This window comes from Oncorhynchus mykiss, chromosome 30 (genome assembly GCF_057628025.1).
Source record: "Oncorhynchus mykiss isolate SJ-2025 chromosome 30, ASM5762802v1, whole genome shotgun sequence".
Lineage (NCBI taxonomy): Eukaryota > Metazoa > Chordata > Actinopteri > Salmoniformes > Salmonidae > Oncorhynchus > Oncorhynchus mykiss.
Window position 1 is genome coordinate 10442501 of NC_143051.1, and position 11893 is coordinate 10454393.

The 11893-nt window shown below is 43.8% G+C and overlaps 1 protein-coding gene across 1 annotated transcript in view; it reads right to left on the reverse strand.

Annotated features, from left to right (window-relative positions):
• The window catches only part of LOC110487911 (transmembrane protein 196), a 29892-nt gene extending 18388 nt beyond the window's left edge, over positions 1-11504 (reverse strand). The window contains exon 1 of the mRNA XM_090228556.1: positions 11351-11504. The gene's annotated coding sequence lies outside the window, so the exon portion shown is untranslated. The remainder of the gene's footprint in view (positions 1-11350) is intronic.
• Between the last annotated feature and the right edge of the window lie 389 nt (positions 11505-11893).

Consider the following 11893-nt stretch of genomic DNA (forward strand, 5'->3'; position numbering starts at 1 on the left):
TTGTAAGCAGGAATCAGGAGGATATAATTATGGTCAAATTTGCCAAATGGAGGGCGAGGGAGAGCTTTGTATACATGTCTGTGTGTGGAATAAAGGTGGTCTAGAGTTTCTTTCCCTCTGGTTGCACATTTAACATGCTTATAGAACCGAGTTAAAACTGATTTAAGTTTCCCTGCATTAAAGTCCCCGGCCACTAGGAGTGTCACCTCTAGATGAGCGTTTTCCTGTTTGCTTATGGCCTTATACAGCTCATTGAGTGCGGTCTTAGTGCCAGCATCGGTCTGTGGTGGTATGTAGACAACTACGGAAAAAATACAGATGAAAATTCTCTAGGTAGATAGTGTGGTCTACAGCTTATCATGAGACACTCTACCTCAGGTGAGCAAAACCTTGAGACTTCCTTAGATATTGTGCACCAGCCGTTGTTTACAAATATACACAGGCCGCCACCCCCTCCCTGTCTTACCACAGGCTGCTGTTCTGTCCTCCTGATAGAGTGTATAACCCGCCAGCTGTATGTTATTCAATTAAGGATGGGCCCTTTTTTTCAAATTCTACCTAAAATTACATACCCAAATCTAACTGCCTGTTGTTCAGGACCTGAAGCAAGGCTATGCATATTCTTGATACCATTTGAATGAAAACATTTTGAAGTTTGTGGAAATGTGAAATTAATGTTGGAGAATATAACACATTAGTTCTGGTAAAAGATAATACAAAGAATTTTTTTTTTTAAATTATTATTTTTTTGTTCCATCATCTTTGAAATGCAAGAGAAAGGCCAATATATGATTTTTGTATTTTTTTTTGTATTTTTTCACCCCCTTTCATGGTATCCAATTGGTAGTAGTTACAATCTTGTCTCATCGCTGCAACTCCTGCACGGACTCGGGAGAGGCAAAGGTCGAGAGCCATGCGTCCTCCGAAACACAACCCGACCTGCTTCTTGACACAATGCCCATCCAACCCAGAAGCCAGCCGCACCAATGTGTCGGAGGAAACACCGTACACCTAGCAACCGTGTCAGCGTGCACTGCGCTTGGCCTGCCACTGGAGTTGCTAGTGCGCAATGAGACAAGGATATCCCTGCCAGCCAAACCCTCCCCTAACCCAGACGATGCTAGGCCAATTGTGCGCCACCCCATGGGTGTCCCGGTCGCAGCCAGCTGCGACAGAGCCTGGACTCAAACCCAGAGTCTCTGGTGGCACAGCGATGCAGCACCATAGACCACGGCGCCACCCGGGAGGCCCCAGATATTACATTTTTTAATGTCCCGTTGGTAGGATATACGTGCTTTCAGTTCGTCCCGTTTATTTTCCTGCGATTGAACGTTGGCTAACAGTACAGATGGAAAAGGCAGATTAGCCACTCGTCGCAAAATAGCATGGTTGATTAAGAGCCAATAGAATGGCAGCCATCCTCTCCGGCTCCAGCACAGATTATGTCGTTAACTGCTGTTTACATTGATTACGTTTTATTTTTCTTTCTTTATTCTGGTGATAACATGTTCAAGGCTGAAATCACATTGATCACAATATTGGTTCATTATTGAATGATTTGTGTTTTTATTCATTATTTCGAAATTACATCTTCAGCTCTTGGAGACGCTCACCTTGGGGACGAGCTAACAAGCTACAGAACGACAGGCACTGACTCAAAGTGTGTGTATGTGTGTGTGTGTTCATATGTGTGTGTGTTTGTGTGTGTGTCTGTGTGTGCACGCACACACTCCACTATAGCCGCAGAAAAACACTAAAGCCCATAAAAGCGCTGCCATTAGAGAAACACTGACAGTTGTCATGTTCATCTGTTTATAGCACCTAGTTAACACAGTTGTCATGTTCATCTGTTTATAGCACCTAGTTAACACAGTTGTCATGTTCATCTGTTTATATCACCTAGTTAACACAGTTGTCATGTTCATCTGTTTATAGCACCTAGTTAACACAGTTGTCATGTTCATCTGTTTATAGCACCTAGTTAACACAGTTGTCATGTTCATCTGTTTATAGCACCTAGTTAACACAGTTGTCATGTTCATCTGTTTATAGCACCTAGTTAACACAGTTGTCATGTTCATCTGTTTATAGCACCTAGTTAACACAGTTGTCATGGTCATCTGTTTATAGCACCTAGTTAACACAGTTGTCATGTTCATCTGTTTATAGCACCTAGTTAACACAGTTGTCATGTTCATCTGTTTATAGCACCTAGTTAACACTGTTGTCATGTTCATCTGTTTATAGCACCTAGTTAACACAGTTGTCATGTTCATCTGTTTATAGCACCTAGTTAACACACTTGTCATGTTCATCTGTTTATAGCACCTAGTTAACACACTTGTCATGTTCATCTGTTTATAGCACCTAGTTAACACACTTGTCATGTTCATCTGTTTATAGCACCTAGTTAACACACTTGTCATGTTCATCTGTTTATAGCACCTAGTTAACACAGTTGTCATGTTCATCTGTTTATAGCACCTAGTTAACACTGTTGTCATGTTCATCTGTTTATAGCACCTAGTTAACGCAGTTGTCATGTTCATCTGTTTATAGCACCTAGTTAACACAGTTGTCATGTTCATCTGTTTATAGCACCTAGTTAACACACTTGTCATGTTCATCTGTTTATAGCACCTAGTTAACACAGTTGTCATGTTCATCTGTTTATAGCACCTAGTTAACACAGTTGTCATGTTCATCTGTTTATAGCACCTAGTTAACACAGTTGTCATGTTCATCTGTTTATAGCACCTAGTTAACACAGTTGTCATGTTCATCTGTTTATAGCACCTAGTTAACCCTGTTGTCATGTTCATCTGTTTAGCACATAGTTAACACAGTTGCTGTGTCTTATAGAAAACCCTGCAGTCGTTGTTTTACAGCAGTCAGGTCACACGTGCTACAAATCAGGATTAGACGTTTTTCCTTACTAGCCCTAGCCCTAACCCTATCCTAAACTTCAATCCTTACCGTAACCAGATAAAGCCTAACCTTACATTTTGGAGTTAATTCCTAAACTTAACCCTAACCTTAAAAATGTGGATGTAAATGCCTAAACTTAACCCTAACCTTAAAAATGTGGATGTAAATGCCTAAACTTAACCCTAACCTTAAAAATGTGGATGTAAATGCCTAAACTTAACCCTAACCTTAAAAATGTGGATGTAAACGCCTAAACGTAACCCTAACCTTAAAAATGTGGATGTAAATGCCTAAACTTAACTCTAACCTTAAAAATGTGGATGTAAATGCCGAAACTTAACCCTAACCTTAAAAATGTGGATGTAAATGCCTAAACTTAACCCTAACCTTAAAAATGTGGATGTAAACGCCTAAACTTAACCCTAACCTTAAAAATGTGGATGTAAATTCCTAAACTTAACCCTAACCTTAAAAATGTGGATGTAAATGCCTAAACTTAACCCTAACCTTAAAAATATTGATGTAAATTCCTAAACTTAACCCTAACCTTAAAAATGTGGATGTAAATGCCTAAACTTAACCCTAACCTTAAAAATGTTGATGTAAATTCCTAAACTTAACCCTAACCTTAAAAATGTCGATGTAAATGCCTAAACTTAACCCTAACCTTAAAAATGTCGATGTAAATTCCTAAACTTAACCCTAACCTTAAAAATGTCGATGTAAATGCCTAAACTTAACCCTAACCTTAAAAATGTGGATGTAAATGCCTAAACTTAACCCTAACCTTAAAAATGTGGATGTAAATGCCTAAACTTAACCCTAACCTTAAAAATGTCGATGTAAATGCCTAAACTTAACCCTAACCTTAAAAATGTGGATGTAAATGCCTAAACTTAACCCTAACCTTAAAAATGTGGATGTAAATGCCTAAACTTAACCCTAACCTTAAAAATGTGGATGTAAATGCCTAAACTTAACCCTAACCTTAAACATGTGGATGTAAATGCCTAAACTTAACCCTAACCTTAAAAATGTGGATGTAAATGCCTAAACTTAACCATAACCTTAAAAATGTGGATGTAAACGCCTAAACTTAACCTTTAAACACTTTGAAATTAGAAATTTGAGAAACATGGATGAACGTCTAATTCTGACGTGAGACTGTGAGACCTAGTTGTGTATAGACCAGTGAGGGGATGATGGTTGTCAGGTTGTGTATAGACCAGTGAGGGGATGATGGTTGTCAGGTTGTGTATAGACCAGTGAGGGGATGATGGTTGTCAGGTTGTGTATAGACCAGTGAGGGGATGATGGTTGTCAGGTTGTGTATAGACCAGTGAGGGGATGATGGTTGTCAGGTTGTGTATAGACCAGTGAGGGGATGATGGTTGTCAGGTTGTGTATAGACCAGTGAGGGGATGATGGTTGTCAGGTTGTGTATAGACCAGTGAGGGGATGATGGTTGTCAGGTTGTGTCTTTCTAAATGTGTCTGAAATGGCTATTCTGTCTTCTGTTATTCTAATCTACCAACTATAGGAAGAAACCTTCACCTGAATACATTAACTTCATACATTATCATATTTTCTACCATTCTTTAAAAATATTTTTTCTTGTCTCTACATTCTTTCCTGTTTTCTCATCCAACTTTATTATTTACTAAAGTCCAGAACCTTGCTGAGTTACCATGCTGAGTTACCATGCTGAGTTACCATGCTGAGTTACCATGCTGAGTTACCATGCTGAGTTACCATGGTGAGTTACCATGCTGAGTTACCATGCTGAGTTACCATGCTGAGTTACCATGGTAACTTACCATGATGAGCTAAAGCCCTCAGATTGAACCAGGATTCGGCACAGTGCAGCACTGGATTGGAACCAGGATTCGGCACAGTGCAGCACTGGATTGGAACCAGGATTCGGCACAGTGCAGCACTGGATTGGAACCAGGATTCGGCACAGTGCAGCACTGGATTGGAGCCAGGATTCGGCACAGTGCAGCACTGGATTGGAACCAGGATTCGGCACAGTGCAGCACTGGATTGGAACCAGGATTCGGCACAGTGCAGCACTGGATTGGAACCAGGATTCGGCACAGTGCAGCACTGGATTGGAACCAGGATTCGGCACAGTGCAGCACTGGATTGGAGCCAGGATTCGGCACAGTGCAGCACTGGATTGGAACCAGGATTCGGCACAGTGCAGCACTGGATTGGAACCAGGATTCGGCACAGTGCAGCACTGGATTGGAACCAGGATTCGGCACAGTGCAGCACTGGATTGGAACCAGGATTCGGCACAGTGCAGCACTGGATTGGAACCAGGATTCGGCACAGTGCAGCACTGGATTGGAACCAGGATTCAGTGCAGTCGACAGCTGCAGTATTCCAAACTAGTTTTTTTCTCCCATCTTTTAAAAATGGTACAGCTACTCTGTGCACTGTGTGCGTGTGCCAGAGTAGATCAATGAGTCTTGTTAGAGAGAAGCTGCTGATTGATCATGAACAGCTTCAATCTTCAGAGAGAATAATTCCAGAACCTAACACTGTGTGTGCGTGCGTGTGTCAACTTTTTCCAAATTGAAACACCTACCATCATATCAATATGGCTAATGTTACTGAGAGGGGGACAGGACCACAGTTAGAGGTCAGTTACAGTAGAAGGAGACAGTAGAGGGAGACAGGACCACCATTAGAGGTCAGTTACAGTAGAGGGAGACAGTAGAGGGAGACAGTAGAGGGGGACAGTAGAGGGGGACAGGACCACAGTTAGAGATCAGTTACAGTAGAGGGAGACAGTAGAGGGAGACAGTAGAGGGAGACAGTAGAGGGGGACAGGACCACAGTTAGAGGTCAGTTACAGTAAAGGGAGACAGTAGAGGGAGACAGTAGAGGGAGACAGGACCACAGTTAGAGGTCAGTTACCATAGAGGGAGACAGAGGGAGACAGTAGAGGGAGACAGGACCACAGTTAGAGGTCAGTTACAGTAGAGGGAGACAGTAGAGGGAGACAGTAGAGGGAGACAGGACCACAGTTAGAGGTCAGTTACAGTAGAGGGAGACAGTAGAGGGAGACAGGACCACAGTTAGAGGTCCGTTGCAGTAGAGGGAGACAGTGTGCAAGCAGGGTTGCATGGTTTATATATGAGTGTGTGGTTAATTATTAAAGTCATGGAAACAACACAACCATCGCTTTGCCTGACAGGTACAGAGGAACTGGGAGAGGGTCTGAGAGAGGGACTGGGAGAGGAACTGGGAGAGGCACTGGGAGAGGGACTGGGAGAGGAACTGAGAGAGGGACTGGGAGAGGCTCTGAGAGAGGAACTGGGAGAGGAACTGGGAGAGGAACTGGGAGAGGAACTGAGAGAGGAACTGGGAGAGGGACTGTCGAGAGGAACTGGGAGAGGGACTGAGAGAGGGACTGGGAGAGGGACTGGGAGAGGAACTGGGAGAGGGACTGAGAGAGGGACTGAGAGAGGAACTGGGAGAGGGACTGAGATAGGAACTGGGAGAGGGACTGAGAGAGGAACTGGGAGAGGGACTGGGAGAGGGACTGGGAGAGGGACTGAGAGAGGAACTGAGAGAGGAACTAGTAAAGGAACTAGTAGAGGAACTGGGAGAGGAACTGGGAGAGGAACCTGTAGAGTGACTGGGAGAGGTACTGGGAGAAGAACTGGTAGAGGAACTAGTAGAGGAACTGGGAGAGGAACTGGGAGAGGAACTAGTAAAGGAACTAGGAGAGGAACTGGGAGAGGCCTGGGAGAGAAACTGGGAGAGGGACTAGTAAAGGAACTAGGAGAGGAACTGGGAGAGGAACTGGGAGAGGAACTAGTAAAGGAACTAGTAGAGGAACTGGGAGAGGAACTGGGAGAGGAACTAGTAAAGGAACTTGGAGAGGAACTGGGAGAGGAACTAGTAAAGGAACTAGTAGAGGACCTGGGAGAAGAACTAGTAAAGGAACTAGTAGAGGAACTGGGAGAGGAACTGGGAGAGGTCTTGGGAGAGTAACTGGGAGAGGAACTAGTAAAGGAACTAGTAGAGGAACTGGGAGAGGAACTGGGAGAGGAACTGGGAGAGGAACTGGGAGAGGAACTAGTAAAGAAACTAGTAGAGGAACTGGGAGAGGAACTGGGAGAGGGACTGGAAGAGGAACTGAGAGAGGAACTAGTAAAGGAACTAGTAGAGGAACTGGGAGAGGAACTGGGAGAGGGACTGGAAGAGGAACTGAGAGAGTGTTGGACACAAATCATTAGGCCTAAGATTAGGTTACTCCTCTGAGACTGGGAGAGGGACTGAGAGAGGAACTGAGAGAGGAACTGAGAGAGGAACTGGGAGAGGACCTGGGAGAGGGACTGGGAGAGGCACTGGGAGAGGGACTGGGAGAGGAACTGGGAGATGGACTGAGGGAGGAACTGGGGGAGGGACTGGGAGAGGGACTGGGAGAGGAACTAGTAAAGGAACTAGTAGAGGAACTGGGAGAGGAACTGGGAGAGGAACTGGGAGAGGAACTGGGAGAGGACCTGGGAGAGGAACTGGGAGAGGGACTGGGAGAGGAACTAGTAAAGGAACTAGTAGAGGAACTGGGAGAGGAACTGGGAGAGGAACTAGTAAAGGAACTAGTAGAGGAACTGGGAGAGGAACTGGGAGAGGAACTAGTAAAGGAACTAGGAGAGGAACTGGGAGAGGAACTAGTAAAGGAACCTGTAGAGGAACTGGGAGAGGAACTGGGAGAGGTGCTGGGAGAGGAACTGGGAGAGGAACTGGGAGAGGAACTGGGAGAGGAACTAGTAAAGGAACTAGTAGAGGAACTGGGAGAGGAACTGGGAGAGGAACTAGTAAAGGAACTGTGAGAGGAACTGGGAGAGGAACTGGGAGAGGAACTAGTAAAGGAACTGGGAGAGGAACTGGGAGAGGAACAGGGAGAGGAACTAGGAGAGGAACTGGGAGAGGAACTAGTAAAGGAACTAGTAGAGCACATATGTCAGAGTCAAGGCCCGCGGGCCACATCCGGCCCGCAAGAAGGTTTTTTACGGCCCCTGGGATGATCTTGATTTATTATTAGAACCGGCCCGCAGCAAGCCGGCAGCCCGCAGATCTTTTACACGCACCAATACTACATTTCCCACAATGCAAAGGTGACGCACCGAGCAGTAGGCTGCTTCATTTCAATATTTATTGGCACAGCAGTCGTCAGCATCACAGTAAAATTAACTTTCAGATACCCATCAAAAATGGCAAAACGGAAGGTGGATACTGAGAACCGGGGGTTTCAAACAAGGTGGGAGTCGGAGTATATGTTCACGAAGGTAGCTGGAAAACCTGTGTGTCTTCTGTGTGGAGAAAGTGTGGCGGTACTGAAAGAGTATAATCTGAGACGACATTATGAAACGAAACACGCGGACACACACGCGGACGCAACTGTCAAGGCCAGTTTTATTTTGGCAGAAGAGATCGCTAAATCAGCCCGGCCATTTACGGAGGGGGATTTCATCAAAAACTGCATGATTAAAGTTTGTGACAAAGTTTGCCCAGAAAAAAGGCAACTCTTTTTAAATGTGAGTCTGAGCAGAAACACCATTGCCGAGAGAGTAGACCAGTTGTCCATCAATCTAAAAGAGCAGCTTGTGAAAAAGGGAAAAGATTTTATTGCATATTCCTTGGCTGTGGATGAGAGCACCGACATTTCTGACATTGCCCAGTTGTCAATTTTCATCCGCGGAGTGGACTCCAACCTAAGCGTGACAGAGGAGTTTTTGGCTTTACGTCCTATGCATGGCACAACTACGGGGCATGATTTGTATGAAGAGGTGTCAAGATGTGTAAATGAGATGGAGCTGCCTTGGGAAAAACTCGTGGGTTTGACAACCGACGGAGCACCTGCGATGTGTGGACACAGGAGCGGACTGGTGGCGAAGATACGGGAAAAGATGCAAGAGGAAAACGCGACAGGTGAGCTGACAGCTTATCATTGTATCATACACCAGGAAGCGTTGTGCGGTAAAGCCTTGAAAATGGAGCATGTAATGAGCATCATCACGCGCACAGTTAACTTTATCAGAGCCAAAGGTTTGAATCACCGCCAGTTCAAGGCATTTCTGACGGAGTTAGAAACGGAGCATGGTGATTTGCCTTATCACACAGAGGTGCGATGGCTAAGCCAGGGAAAGGTGCTTCAAAGATGTTTCGAGCTTCGTGAGGAGATTTGTCTGTTCTTGGACAGCAAAGGGAAAGACACAACACAACTCCGAGACGAAATGTTTCTGTGTGAAATGGCTTTTCTGTGTGACATTACGAGTCATCTGAATGCAATAAACTTGCAGCTGCAGGGTCGGGATCGTGTCATCTCTGATATGTACAGTACAGTGAAGGCATTTAAAACCAAACTGACTCTGTGGGAGACGCAGATGCGGAAAGAAAATTTGAGCCACTTTCCCAGCTGCCAGACCATGAAAGAGAAGCTCTCTACCAGTGCGTTCCCGAGCACACAGTTGGCTGATAAAATAGGTATGCTTGCCGCTGACTTTCGACGCCGATTTGCTGACTTTGAAGCACAAAAAAGCAGGTTGGAACTGCTCGGTAACCCATTTGCTGTTGACGTGGAAAGCTCACCACCAAACCTCCAAATGGAGTTGATTGACCTCCAATGCAATGATGCACTGAGGGCAAAATATGCGGCAGTGGGTGCTGCGGAGTTCGCCCGTTTCCTCCCCAGCACAATGCCCCAGCTGCGCATCCAGGCTGCTCAAACGTTGTCTATGTTTGGCAGCACATACCTGTGTGAACAACTGTTTTCTTTGATGAACCTGAACAAAACATCACACAGAAGTCGACTTACTGCTGAACACCTCCACTCAATTCTGAGGATTTCTTCAGCTCAGAGCCTTACCCCGAACATTGATGAACTTGTGGAAAAGATGGGACACCACCAAGTATCACCCTCAACCTCAAACAAGTGAACATTACTGTGCAATCACATATTTAGAGTTTTTACTCAGTTCAAGTTTAAAAGTTAAAATTTAATATTTGTTTTCACTGCATGTTACTTCTCCTTAAACAAAGTGTTGTTTTTGATTAATAGATTTTTGCACTTTATTTTTTTGTATTTCAATCCAATTATATTTTAAAAATATTTCAGTTGAGTGGATGATAGAAAATTGCTATTATTGTTTTTTCTTTGAAGTAAATTTAGCCCACTTTTGCTAAAATAGAAAATATAGTCTACTGATGGTGCCTTGAATACCGGTTTCTTTCATTTAATGTTCATGTTATGGGGATATTTATATAAAGGAAATTTGTCTTTTGTGTCTGTTGAAAATTAAAGATTACTGACAGAGCCATAAGAAAATATTGCTTTATTTATCTGATCATATTGTAATATATTTGTTAGGTTTTCAGTAGGTTCAATTAGGTTCACTAGACTATATGCGTCATTTAAAAATTTTTCAATGAACATTCGAACAGTCCGGCCCTCGTCTTGTAGCTGATTTTTTTATTTGGCCCTCCGTCCATTTGACTTTGACACCCCTGTAGTAGAGGAACTGGGAGAGGAACTGGGAGAGGGACTGGAAGAGGAACTGAGAGAGTGTTAGACACAAATCATTAGTCCTAAGATTAGGTTACTCCTCTGAGACCAACTGGGTTGTCAAAAGACTATGTTAACCCGCTGAGCTAAACGCCTGAAAAGCCAGTTAAAGTTCACGCAGGGCTTCAGGTCTTAGGCAAGTGTTCATAACTGAACATGTCTTCATATGCTCACCCCTAAACACACACACACACACACACACACACACACACACACACACACACACACACACACACACACACACACTTTCTCCAAGTAGCTGAATGACATCTGCAATGTCAGGCACCATCCTCGCCAACACATTAGACACCACACACTCTCTCTCGTCATTCTCCACAACTCAGTGAAATAACTTTCTGTTGTCTATTTAGCACAGTAGAAAGTACATATGCCGCAAAACTCGAACCACAGTTTCTACACCTGTGTACTGTACTGTCTTTGCCCCAAACCGTGTGTTGTCTCCCTCTTTCCTCGCCAACTGTCCTATCCAGTAACTACAGGACAGCACTAGCGGGCTGGTCTGCTATACCAACTCTGACCACAAGAGGGTGCTGCTGTCTCATACTCTGCAGCTCACGCTGGTTATACTGGTAAATAAGCCGTGTTTATTCCGTATACAATTAATACACTGCCCAAACATTCTATTATGTTCTACAACGTCTTATTTCTATCTGAATCGCTGTGAACATTTATGGTCCCTGAATAATCCCATATCCAACCGTATCCTTATATAAACGTAACCATTATAAAACATATTTGAATAAAGGTGAATAATTCCTCAACATTGCTTGACGTTGATCAGACTTCAGAACTAATAACTTAACGTTAGGTCACGTTTACCTTAAGTTTCCCAGCATCAGTAGATTCTCCCAGGAAACGAAAGTGGAAGGTAATCACTCTGTCCTTGGGCTGTTTGTGGGGTGGGGGGTATCTGGGAAGAAAAATCCCTGATATTCCTGCTGGACATCAAACACACACACACACACACACACACACACACACACACACACACACACACACACACACACACACACACACACACACACACACACACACACACACACACACAGCTCCTCAAATTGAAACTGCATGTGCAAAGTGAACTGAGTGTGATTCTTCTGCCAGAGGCGAGACACAAATGAAAAGCTTCATTGTCATGATGACATACGATAATCACTTATTTTTTCTCTCTCTTTACATTCTGTTCTTGATTTGATTTGAGCTGGCCAGCCCCCTCCTAAACAGATGACATTGTTAATTAATTGTTTTGTACTTTTTCTAAAACACGTTTTGTTTGTTTGTTGTTAAAACAAACAAAAAATATTAGCGTTGAAATATATGATTAATAGATGATTCATTTATCTTATTTTCTTCCGTTCTTAT